The following is a 9488-nucleotide window of genomic DNA, read 5'->3' as shown; positions in this document are numbered from 1 at the left end:
AAGGAAGGGAAACAAAGGCTTCTGTCTGTTAATGTATTCATTTACTTATTCATTCACCAACTCATTCATTTATTTATCCACTCACTCACTCACTATTTCATTCACTGAATCATTCATTCCTTCATTTACCTAACACTCAATGAGCTACTTCTAGACACCATGCTAGGTGCTAGGGGTTTATAGATAAGGCTTTTGTGTCTCCTTGCTCTCCTGCCAATTGTTGACAGATAACAGTATGAGCAAAGACACTGAGGCAGGAAACAGTCATGGCCTGTGGGGATTACAGTCAGAAGATACATCACGTGGAAGCAAAAAGCAGGGTGTTAGGAAGTACTGAGGCATGAAAGTTGATGCCAGTAATAGAATGAAAAATCTGGGAGTCAGCACCTGCTATGGTTTCAATGGCATTCTGTTGTGTAATTAACAGAGCGATGTTTTGCAAGGACCTCCTAATTCTTGGGGCCACATCTGAACCGATCCCTCATGGATGACCCAACAGTAGGTAGATTTATCTGCCAAATACTCTTCATGCTGTTCACACTCTACAAGGGGTGGGCCAGTTAGCTCTCATTAAAAAAGAATCCTCTTGTCTGCTGCTACTTGACAGCTGAATCAGTCCAACCCCAAGTGAACTCCTTCTGGTATCCAGAAAGTCTGGCTATTTTCTGGATGAATCTCCACCCAATTCTTGGCTTTCATATCACTGGAACTTCCAGCTATATGCAAGATGGGGCAAGAACATTGAACCTCTCCCCAGACAGCTCTTCAGGAAATACATACAATTGGATGCTTCCTCAGATGTATCTTTTAGGGCTGTCTGGGACCAGTATTTCAGAAGCAGAAGGGATGTGGAATGTCTGGGAGAGAAGACAGCTACTCAGTGACTGAGTGTTAAACCCCACCTCATATTTGACAAGTGGCTTTTCTGTTTGTGTTGGTTACAAAGTGGCTGAACGCGAGTCAAATTGTATCATTCTTATTTCCAGTCTTTATATTAAAAGAACAGAAATAATGACTAGCAAGTTTATGAGGTTGATAACATCCTTGGCCTCATTTGACCCTTGCCACCACCCCAGAGGAGGGTTGTTAGCCTTTTATCTCCACGTAACTGATGATGGGGTGCGGTTAATTTCTTTCCAGCGTCTGAGCTTGCACTAAATCCCACTTTCTTGACTGTAGATTTGATGCTCATTCTGCTCGACCAGGCTGTTCTCAGGGAAAACCGCTGTTGCCAGTACGTAGGATTATAAAGCACTTCCTGGGAGGACTCTGAAATATAGAAACAAGTTTATCCTCTGAGAGTTAAACTTTAAGAGAGGCACAGAGGATTAGTGAGGAGACAGGATGGCTCCCGGGACTGTGAGCGTCAGCTGATCTTAATCCGACCCTACATCTCAAATATATTTGAAGAAGGAAAAAGAGCAGAGTCACAGAGGGAAATTTTGGCACTCTGTCCAGGCTGTGTGCTAGGAATCACATGAGGCTATCTTAATTGGGTGCTATTAGACAGTTTGTTCATCTGATTTCTCTTGTGCTGATACCTAGCTGACCCGGCAACCTTCAGAGTGTGACAGGACATCCCCAGCAGTGTGGTCCCCCGGGAGAGAAGGGACTGGTTGTGCCGAGGTGTGGACTCCGCCTCTATGTGTTGGTACCTTCTTGCTCTCTCTGTACAATAACCCGAGAGCAACCCAGACCTTGATGTGCAGGAGAGAAGCATCAGCTCTTGAGGGCCAACAAAACCAGGTTTCAGAGCCAGTGGAACTGCAGGATAAATCCTAACCTTGGGTAAATTCAGTAAGGAAGTGAATAAAATATTTCCCTGGAAGGCTTCTTGGAAGACGGAACTGTCTGCTGCCTTCCCCTGGCAGTGTGTCTCAGGCCTGGGTCAGGGCCCACGCTGTGCTTGTAACCTTGGCCTTGTTCTCACTAGAGGCCAGTGGTGCCGACACATCCAGGCCTTACGTCAATTCCTGCCCCAGATCATTGGCCGAACACCCCATCAATTCATGAGCCTCCTCTAGGAGCTTGGAGGAAGGCAGGATGAGGGAGACACCATCCCTCCAACTCAAGTGCCTAATCTTATAGGAGAGACAGAGTTGTGCGCAAAGAACTTTAATCATTGTAATGGTTTTCTGTGTTCCTTGAATTCATCAGCCAGTATACAAAACATATATATGTATGTGCCTCTATTTATTTTTCACAACCAACCCGTGAACAGATGCCAACACACAGTCTCAAGAAGCAAAGTGTCTGGCTGCATGTCACAGAGCTGGTACATGACCGAGCACAGATTTAACCCCTGAGACACAGGCTGCAGGAAAGGCTGTCCCTGGAGTTCCAAATGGATGGGAGTAGACAGCGTGGGGCGGTAACTATCCTCCTGTTAATTTCTGCTCACTTCCCCGGTTCTTCCTACTAAAACGAGGGCCCCCAAGCATCTTGAAGAACACCATTTTCTTCACAAGTCTGCAACGGATTTGGACAAGTGGATCCCAATCTGGAGTTCTGCTCTAAGACAAATTGATAAAGAGGGTCTAAGAGCCATTTCCAATATCAAAAATTATAATGGAAATGGTATCTTAATCTTGCATACTGCCGTACATGCTGTCTAAATTGTTTTGGCCGCAAGTTTTTCATCTCGGCCTGATTACACTGGGGATCTCATCACTCTGCATGAGCTCTGATTAACTGGTAAGGACCAGTCCGTTGAACTTCAATAAACATACATCATTTAAAAAATTTTTTTGGGGGTGGTAGTTAGGTTTACTTATTTATTTATTTATTTTAATGGAGGTACTGGGGATTGAACCCAGGACCTCATGCATGCTAAGCAGGCGCTCTACCACTTGAGCTATACCCTCCCCCCAATAAACACATCTTGACTTCTTACCTACTGTGTTGAGGGCACTGAACTGCGTTCTAGGGACATAGAGACAAGAAAGACATTCTTCCTACTTCAAAAAATGTTCCGTCTAGGGAGGAAAGCACATCTTAAAATGTTTTCTTCCAAATTACTATAGGAACATAGTCTCATTGTAATCAATTTGAACCGTAGAGAAGTATTTATTTTTTTATGTGCTGGAGAGCCATCGAAGGATTTTCTGCTAGGGCCTCCTGCACTAAGATTGGCGTTTGGAAAGCACCTCCAGCTACAGCGTGGAGGTTGGCCTAGAGCTGGGCCTGGCGGGAGGTAGGAGTCTGGAAGACCAGCGAGGAGGCCGTGGTGCGACTGCACCGAGGGATGGGGGGCCTGGCCCAGGGCGGAGGCTGCTGAGGTGGGTCTGAGAGATCACTGGGAGGAATAGCATGTGATGGGGGACTGAGGGACAGGGAAAACAGAGCCATTTTGACTTAAGAAATGGGCTTCGCTAGACAACCCTTTTCACGAGCCAGTCTCCTGGAAAGGGCCTGGAAGGCACAGCTAACCAAACAACCGTCCCTCCTGGGCCAGGGCTCCCCACCAGGTGAATGGTCTGCCATATTTCCGATTCCGGGAACTGGCTGGAATAACACTTATGCAATGGGAACACATGAGGCCCACCTCCCGGAGCCTGGCTGGTGGAGAACTTGGCAAGGTTGGGGTCCTCTGTGGAGTGGAAAGTCCTTCCGACCTGCTACAAGTGAACTTCCCTTGGACCACTGACTCGGGAGGTCAGAGCGGGCTGTGCGGACAGCTGCGTGGATGGCTGTGGGGCCTGGAGCCTCTGTAAGGAGGAGCTGGGGGCGTGCAGGGAGGGGTGGATCCCTCTTTGCGGCCACTTCTATGGTAGAACAAGCAGAAGACAGGGCTTAGGAACCAAAATTAGCCTGCTCTGTTACTTCAGCACCGTGTGACCCTGGGCAAGTCACTTACCCTCTCTGGTCCTTAGTGTTCTTGTCTGTGTCATGGGGATAAACAGAGCAGTCATCGCCGAGGGTTGTGGCAAGAATAAGAAAAAATGAGTAAAATCTGCCAAAACCATGTCCAGAACCCTGCAGAAAGTAAATAGATACTAGCAACTGTATGAAGGTTCATAACTCTAAATACCACTCCTAGGAGGTTGGGGTGGGCAGGTGTGGAGAGGCAAAAGGCCATCTGTCAAACAAAGGACAAATAAAGAATAAACTTATAATAATAAGGGCATTGTCTCTTTATGCATCTGGAGAAGTAGGCTCCTGAATATCTGTTTGTAACCTGAATGTATGAAAAGCAAATCGTTCTCCAAGCCTTAAGGAGGTTTCCTGTATAAAGCTATCCCAGTGCCAGTCTGTGAAATTGATGCTGCCGCCAATTGTGGTCGAATGCACCTGTATCGCCTGGCGCTCATAGAGGAAAGAGACAGTTCCTCTGTGTAACTTCGGCACCTCTGCGGTCCTCTTTCTTCTTTATTAAACCAAATTGTTGGTTGACTCTCATATTTCTGTGGTGTTCTTGGAGCAATCCTGAACTGCAGATTAAGGTGAGATTCAAGTCTCTGTTTCCTAGGTGAGGAAACTGAAGCTCAGAGGGATCACGTGGTTTCCCGAAATTCACTCAGCTGGAAAGGGGCGAATTTAGAATTCACACCCATGTCTTCTGAGTCTCAGGCCAGTGTTTATTCTTCTCTGCACACACATGTTAAAGGCATGACACGGAAGACCCGATGGTGGGGAGCGGGCAGGTGAGGGGTTTCACCCATGGAGCATGGATGTTTTGTCACTGAGTGCAAGTATGTAGGGTAAATACTCAGACGAGGAGACTCCCTTCCCTTGCTCCCCACCCTGACTGTGTGTGTGGGAGGGAATTCTAGGTCACCACCACCACCACCATTAGAACATTAATAATACGTTCTTCACGGTACAGCTGGAAAGTCCTCCCACAGAACTCATCACTCTGTTCCTGGTCTCAGACAAAGAGTTCTAGCAAGAATTAGCCAGAAAATGTCTCACAAGCCTCTCCCAGCCTGGATGCCTCTGTGTGAGGGGCCTACACTGTTGGAACATTTAGGAACATTCAGGGAACCTGACTCCTGCCTCTGCTCCATTCAGAAGCAAGACTCAGTTTTAAAAAGTTTTTTTTCTTCCAGTTTTATTGATACACAATTGACACATAAGTACTGTATGAGTTTAAGTTGCACCGCGTACTGATTTGACTGACCTACATCATGAAATGATATCATGGTTTAGTGACTGTCCATCATCTCATATAGGTACAGAATAAGAGAAAAAGAAACAGTTTTCTCAGCAAGACTCACTTTTGCCCATCAAAGTGATGCCCCATGTTAATGGGCATCATAGACGAGTGGCTTTCAGGCTTGTGACAAGTGACTGGAAATTCACTCGTATTTTGACTACGAAGGACTAAAACGTAGTTTCCGCCCTGCCCCTCGGAAGCAGGATGCTCTAGCTTTGAATTCTGGTGCTCCTGCCTCAGGGCAGCGGGGCTCCTTGATTGAGAGTGAACAAGGAGGGCTCTTGGAGAAGGTGGCCTCTGAGCTGAGACCTGAGTGAGAAGGAACTGCTGTGTAAATAGATGCCAGAGCACATTCCAGAAGGAGGGAACAGCGGGTGGCTAGAAGGTGCCAAAGCCTTGAGGTAGGAATGGTTTTGGAGAGTTCAAGGAATGGAAAGAAGATTAGCGTAGCTGGAAGCAGGCAGGCCCCCACCTAGTGAGGCCGAGTATATCTAAAGAGGTGGGAGAGGCCAATGTTGGCCTCAAGACTTCTCACTTGCTAAGTGGAGATCACCTGTCTCCGCATTATGATGCTAGGCAGGCGAAAGAACTTTGCAAACTGAGATGCACTATTCTGTGTCATGTTCTCTCGGTCCTGTTTCTCCAAGGACTAGTGAGATGCCCAGATACAGGCTGACTGTGGGCTGCAGTACTTCCCTGATTTTCTTGTCTCCTGATAGGCAAGAAAGCAAGTAACAAGACCCAAAACTTCTGGTTTGGCACGAGTGCATTTCTTGTGGCCGTCTTATAATTAGTCTGTGGGGTTTGAATGAGGATCACAGGACTGAGGACAGGAATGTCATCACTGCCATCTCCGGCACCATTACCCGAGAACTGAAAGAGACAGAGGAACGGGCTGAGAGCAGCCAACTCGACACAAGACCCTTTTCTGAGCGCCCCACCCCCATGCTGTCTTCAGATGGTCCTTCCTCACTCTATCAGCGTTTTGTGATGCATGCCCTCTGGCCAATGGGAAGCTCACTTGGCTCTGTTCAGTTTTTCAAAAACACATAGGACTCTTCTGACAATAGGTTCCAGGGAAGGTGGAGGGGAGGACCTCAGCCTTAGCTCCCTTGTAAGGCTGACAAGGGACCGAACATTCTCCGATGAAAAATACAGTGGAGTCAGGCCATCACCTCTGAGCTCTGGTTCACAGGCTAGTGCCCACGGTACACTTAATAATCAAAGGCACATTTCAGAAACCTGCCGAGTGTTTCCCCTGCAGTCCAAGCTCAGTCACGTCTCAAGTGCGACTCCAGGGAGAAACCCACTGGTTGCTTCCTCCTCACGGAAAGCTTCTGAGACGTGCCGGTGGGGCCCGTTCCATGCTCTTTTTCACACTACGTCTGGTTGACGCTGCTTTCACGTCCATTACTTCTGCTTTGCTGCCTGGACTTGCCCTGACCTTTGACCCTGATAACCAGCTTTATTTGTTCTGCCACTGCTGGGGTTCCCCTTCAACCCTGAATTCTAGTCCCCTGTGGTTTGACTTGTGCCTGGAACCCACCAACCTTGGTATTCTCCCCCCTGGGCAATCCCTTGGGGCCCGTGGGGACCACAAGCTAGAACTCACATACAGAATTGCCCAGGGGCTGCCTGCCCTGCCCCCTGACCCAGTCAGTTCATGCTCCAGGGTGTGGTACCTTCCTCTAGTTCCAAGGGAATGCATTCACCTAACATTACACTTCCTTTCCAGCATTTACAGGGTATCCAGTGCTGTGCGGGGTTAGCATTATAAGGAAAGGGAAGTGGACTTTGGAATTCAAAAAATTCGTGTTCAAAATAAAGCTGTGTCAACTAGTCAAGTGAATTTGGGTAAATTGCTTGGCTCTTTGAGCCTCAATTGTCTCATCTGAGTAATGGAGATAATCACTCCCTTGTGTGGTGGCAGGTGGGTTGGAATATTCAGTGGGATTGAGTATTTAAAATACTTGGCATTCAGGAGCTGCTGAAGGAATGGCAGCTATGTACAAAGGCAGGCACGCTCACAGACACTTTGGCGTACTTTGAGAAGGAAAAAAGAAAGCATTGGCCTCAGGTCTTGAGAAATTACCTGATGTTTCTCACCCCCGCCCCACAGTTCCATCTTCTCCCTTCGCCCTACCTACAAGCGAGCTTGTGACTGGCTGTGCTGATCAAATGAGGCAAGTTAACAATGGGCTTGTTAATTTCTTTAAACAAACTTCCTAAAATAGGGTTCCAGCGTGCCACCTTGTAAGAGTCACTACAAAAGAGCCCTGCGTGCCCCCGTGGGTGTGTGTGCCTGTCTGTGTGTGATAAACCTAAGCACAGCATGTGTGGGATGCTCTGCAGGGCCCTTTCATGTGTATTCTCCTATTTGCACTTATTTTTTAATTGTGGCAAAAGTACAAAACGTGAAATTGTACCATCTTAACCATGTCTAGGTGCACAGTTCATTAGGGTTCAACGTATTCACCTTACTGTGTCACCCATCCCCAGAGCTTTTTCACTTTGCAGAACTGAAACTCGAGAACACATTCAGCAGCTCCCCATTCTCCCCTCCTCCCAACCTCTGGCCACACCATCCTACTTACTGTCTCAGCCGAGTTTGACGGCTCCAGGTACCTCACATAAGTGGAATCGTGCAGTATTTGTCTTTTTGACTGCTTATGGACTCCCTCTTTTAACTGTTGCAACCATCCTGTGCGATATGCCTCATTATTATTTCTACTTGATGGGTGAGGAAATAAAATCTCAAGGACGTGAAGAAATTTGTTCAGTGGCACACAGACAGTACATGATCCAGGCAGGATTCTTACTCAGGTCTCATGATTCCACATTGGACCCCACAGGCACATTTACATAAGAATGTACCAGAAAATAGTGCAGAAAAATAGAGCAGCATGCTTTTAGGCATACCTTTAAATCCCTCTATATATAGTCACGTATTTATAAATACGTGACTATATGTTATATTTATTTATTTTTAATTAATTATTTTAGTTCTCTTTTTTCCTTTTTTTATTTTGTGGGGGAGATAATTAGGTTTATTTGTTTATTTAATGGAGGTCCTGCTTGCTAAGCATGTGCTCTACCACTTGAGCTGTACCCTCCCCCCTATATTTATTTATTTTGCTTGCAGTGTAGTTGATTTATAATGTTGTGTGAGTTCAGGTGTACAGCAAAATGATCCAGTTACGCATATGCATATATAAATTCTTTTCCATTACAGGTTGTTAAAAGATATTGACTACAGTTCCCTGTGCTATACAGTAGGTCCTTGCTGTTTATCTATTTTATACATAGCAGTGTGTATATATTAATCCCAAACTCCTAATTTATCTCTCACCTCCACGATGTGGCGTTATCTTAAAGAGGAAGGGAATGTTTGGCTCCAAATCTGTCTTGTATGGTTCTTGTGAGACTTAGAAATAGGAATAAAAAATTGTCTCTGATGACTGCCATATATTGAAACCTGTGTAGTTAATGGAAAGAGCTCAGGCTTGGGAGTCCGGAGAATGGGCTTCAACGTTTACCAGCTGGAGAGCTCAGGTTGGTCAGTCTGCTTTCAGATAATACTTACCCAACAGGGTGGACCAGAGGAAGGCATCTGTGAGGGTCCAGCTCTGGCTCTGCTCCCTCCCCACCTCCTTTCTGCCTCATCTCCGAGTCCTGGGTTCTAACAAAGGCTTGATTTTCTCCTCCTTCCTTCCCTCTCTCCCTCTCTCCCTCCCTCCCTCCTTCCTTCTATCCCCTCTCTCCCTCCCTCCTTCCCTCTAGAGGCTGGTACCCACGGAGGAATTCATGAAGAAACTAAACCCCACATCCAGGCTGACTGCAGAACTCCCACTGCTGTCAGGGAGATTTCTGGGCCTTTAATGAGAGGAGAATTTGATCCTAAGACTCCTTGTTAAGATAAAGACCTGGCTGGTTTATTAACTCTATCCAGCTGGGGTACAGACTCACAGAGAAATAATTAAACACTCCCTGCCTAAGCATGGTCAGAGTCTCACAGAAAACCTGGCCTGGATCTTGCAAGAAAAGGGAGCAGGGTGATTGTGCACCCCTGGCAGAAAGCATTTCTCCCTGAGAGCCTAAAGCTGGTCTCAGAACTCTCTTCCTTGCCCTTCCACATAGCTGGGCCGTATCTTAAAGCGCATCTTAGAGTGTCAGAGTTTATTTATTCATTCAACAAATATTTACTGACTATCCATGCCAGACATGATGCTGAATCTGGGGTGAGGATGGGGGCCTTTAGAAGACATCCAGCTCATGAATACCATTTTATATAGAAAAAAATTGAAGCCCAGAGAGAAGTAACTTACCTGGGGTA

This window comes from Camelus ferus, chromosome 13 (assembly GCF_009834535.1).
Source record: "Camelus ferus isolate YT-003-E chromosome 13, BCGSAC_Cfer_1.0, whole genome shotgun sequence".
Classification (NCBI taxonomy): Eukaryota; Metazoa; Chordata; class Mammalia; order Artiodactyla; family Camelidae; genus Camelus; species Camelus ferus.
This window is presented reverse-complemented; position numbering follows the sequence as displayed.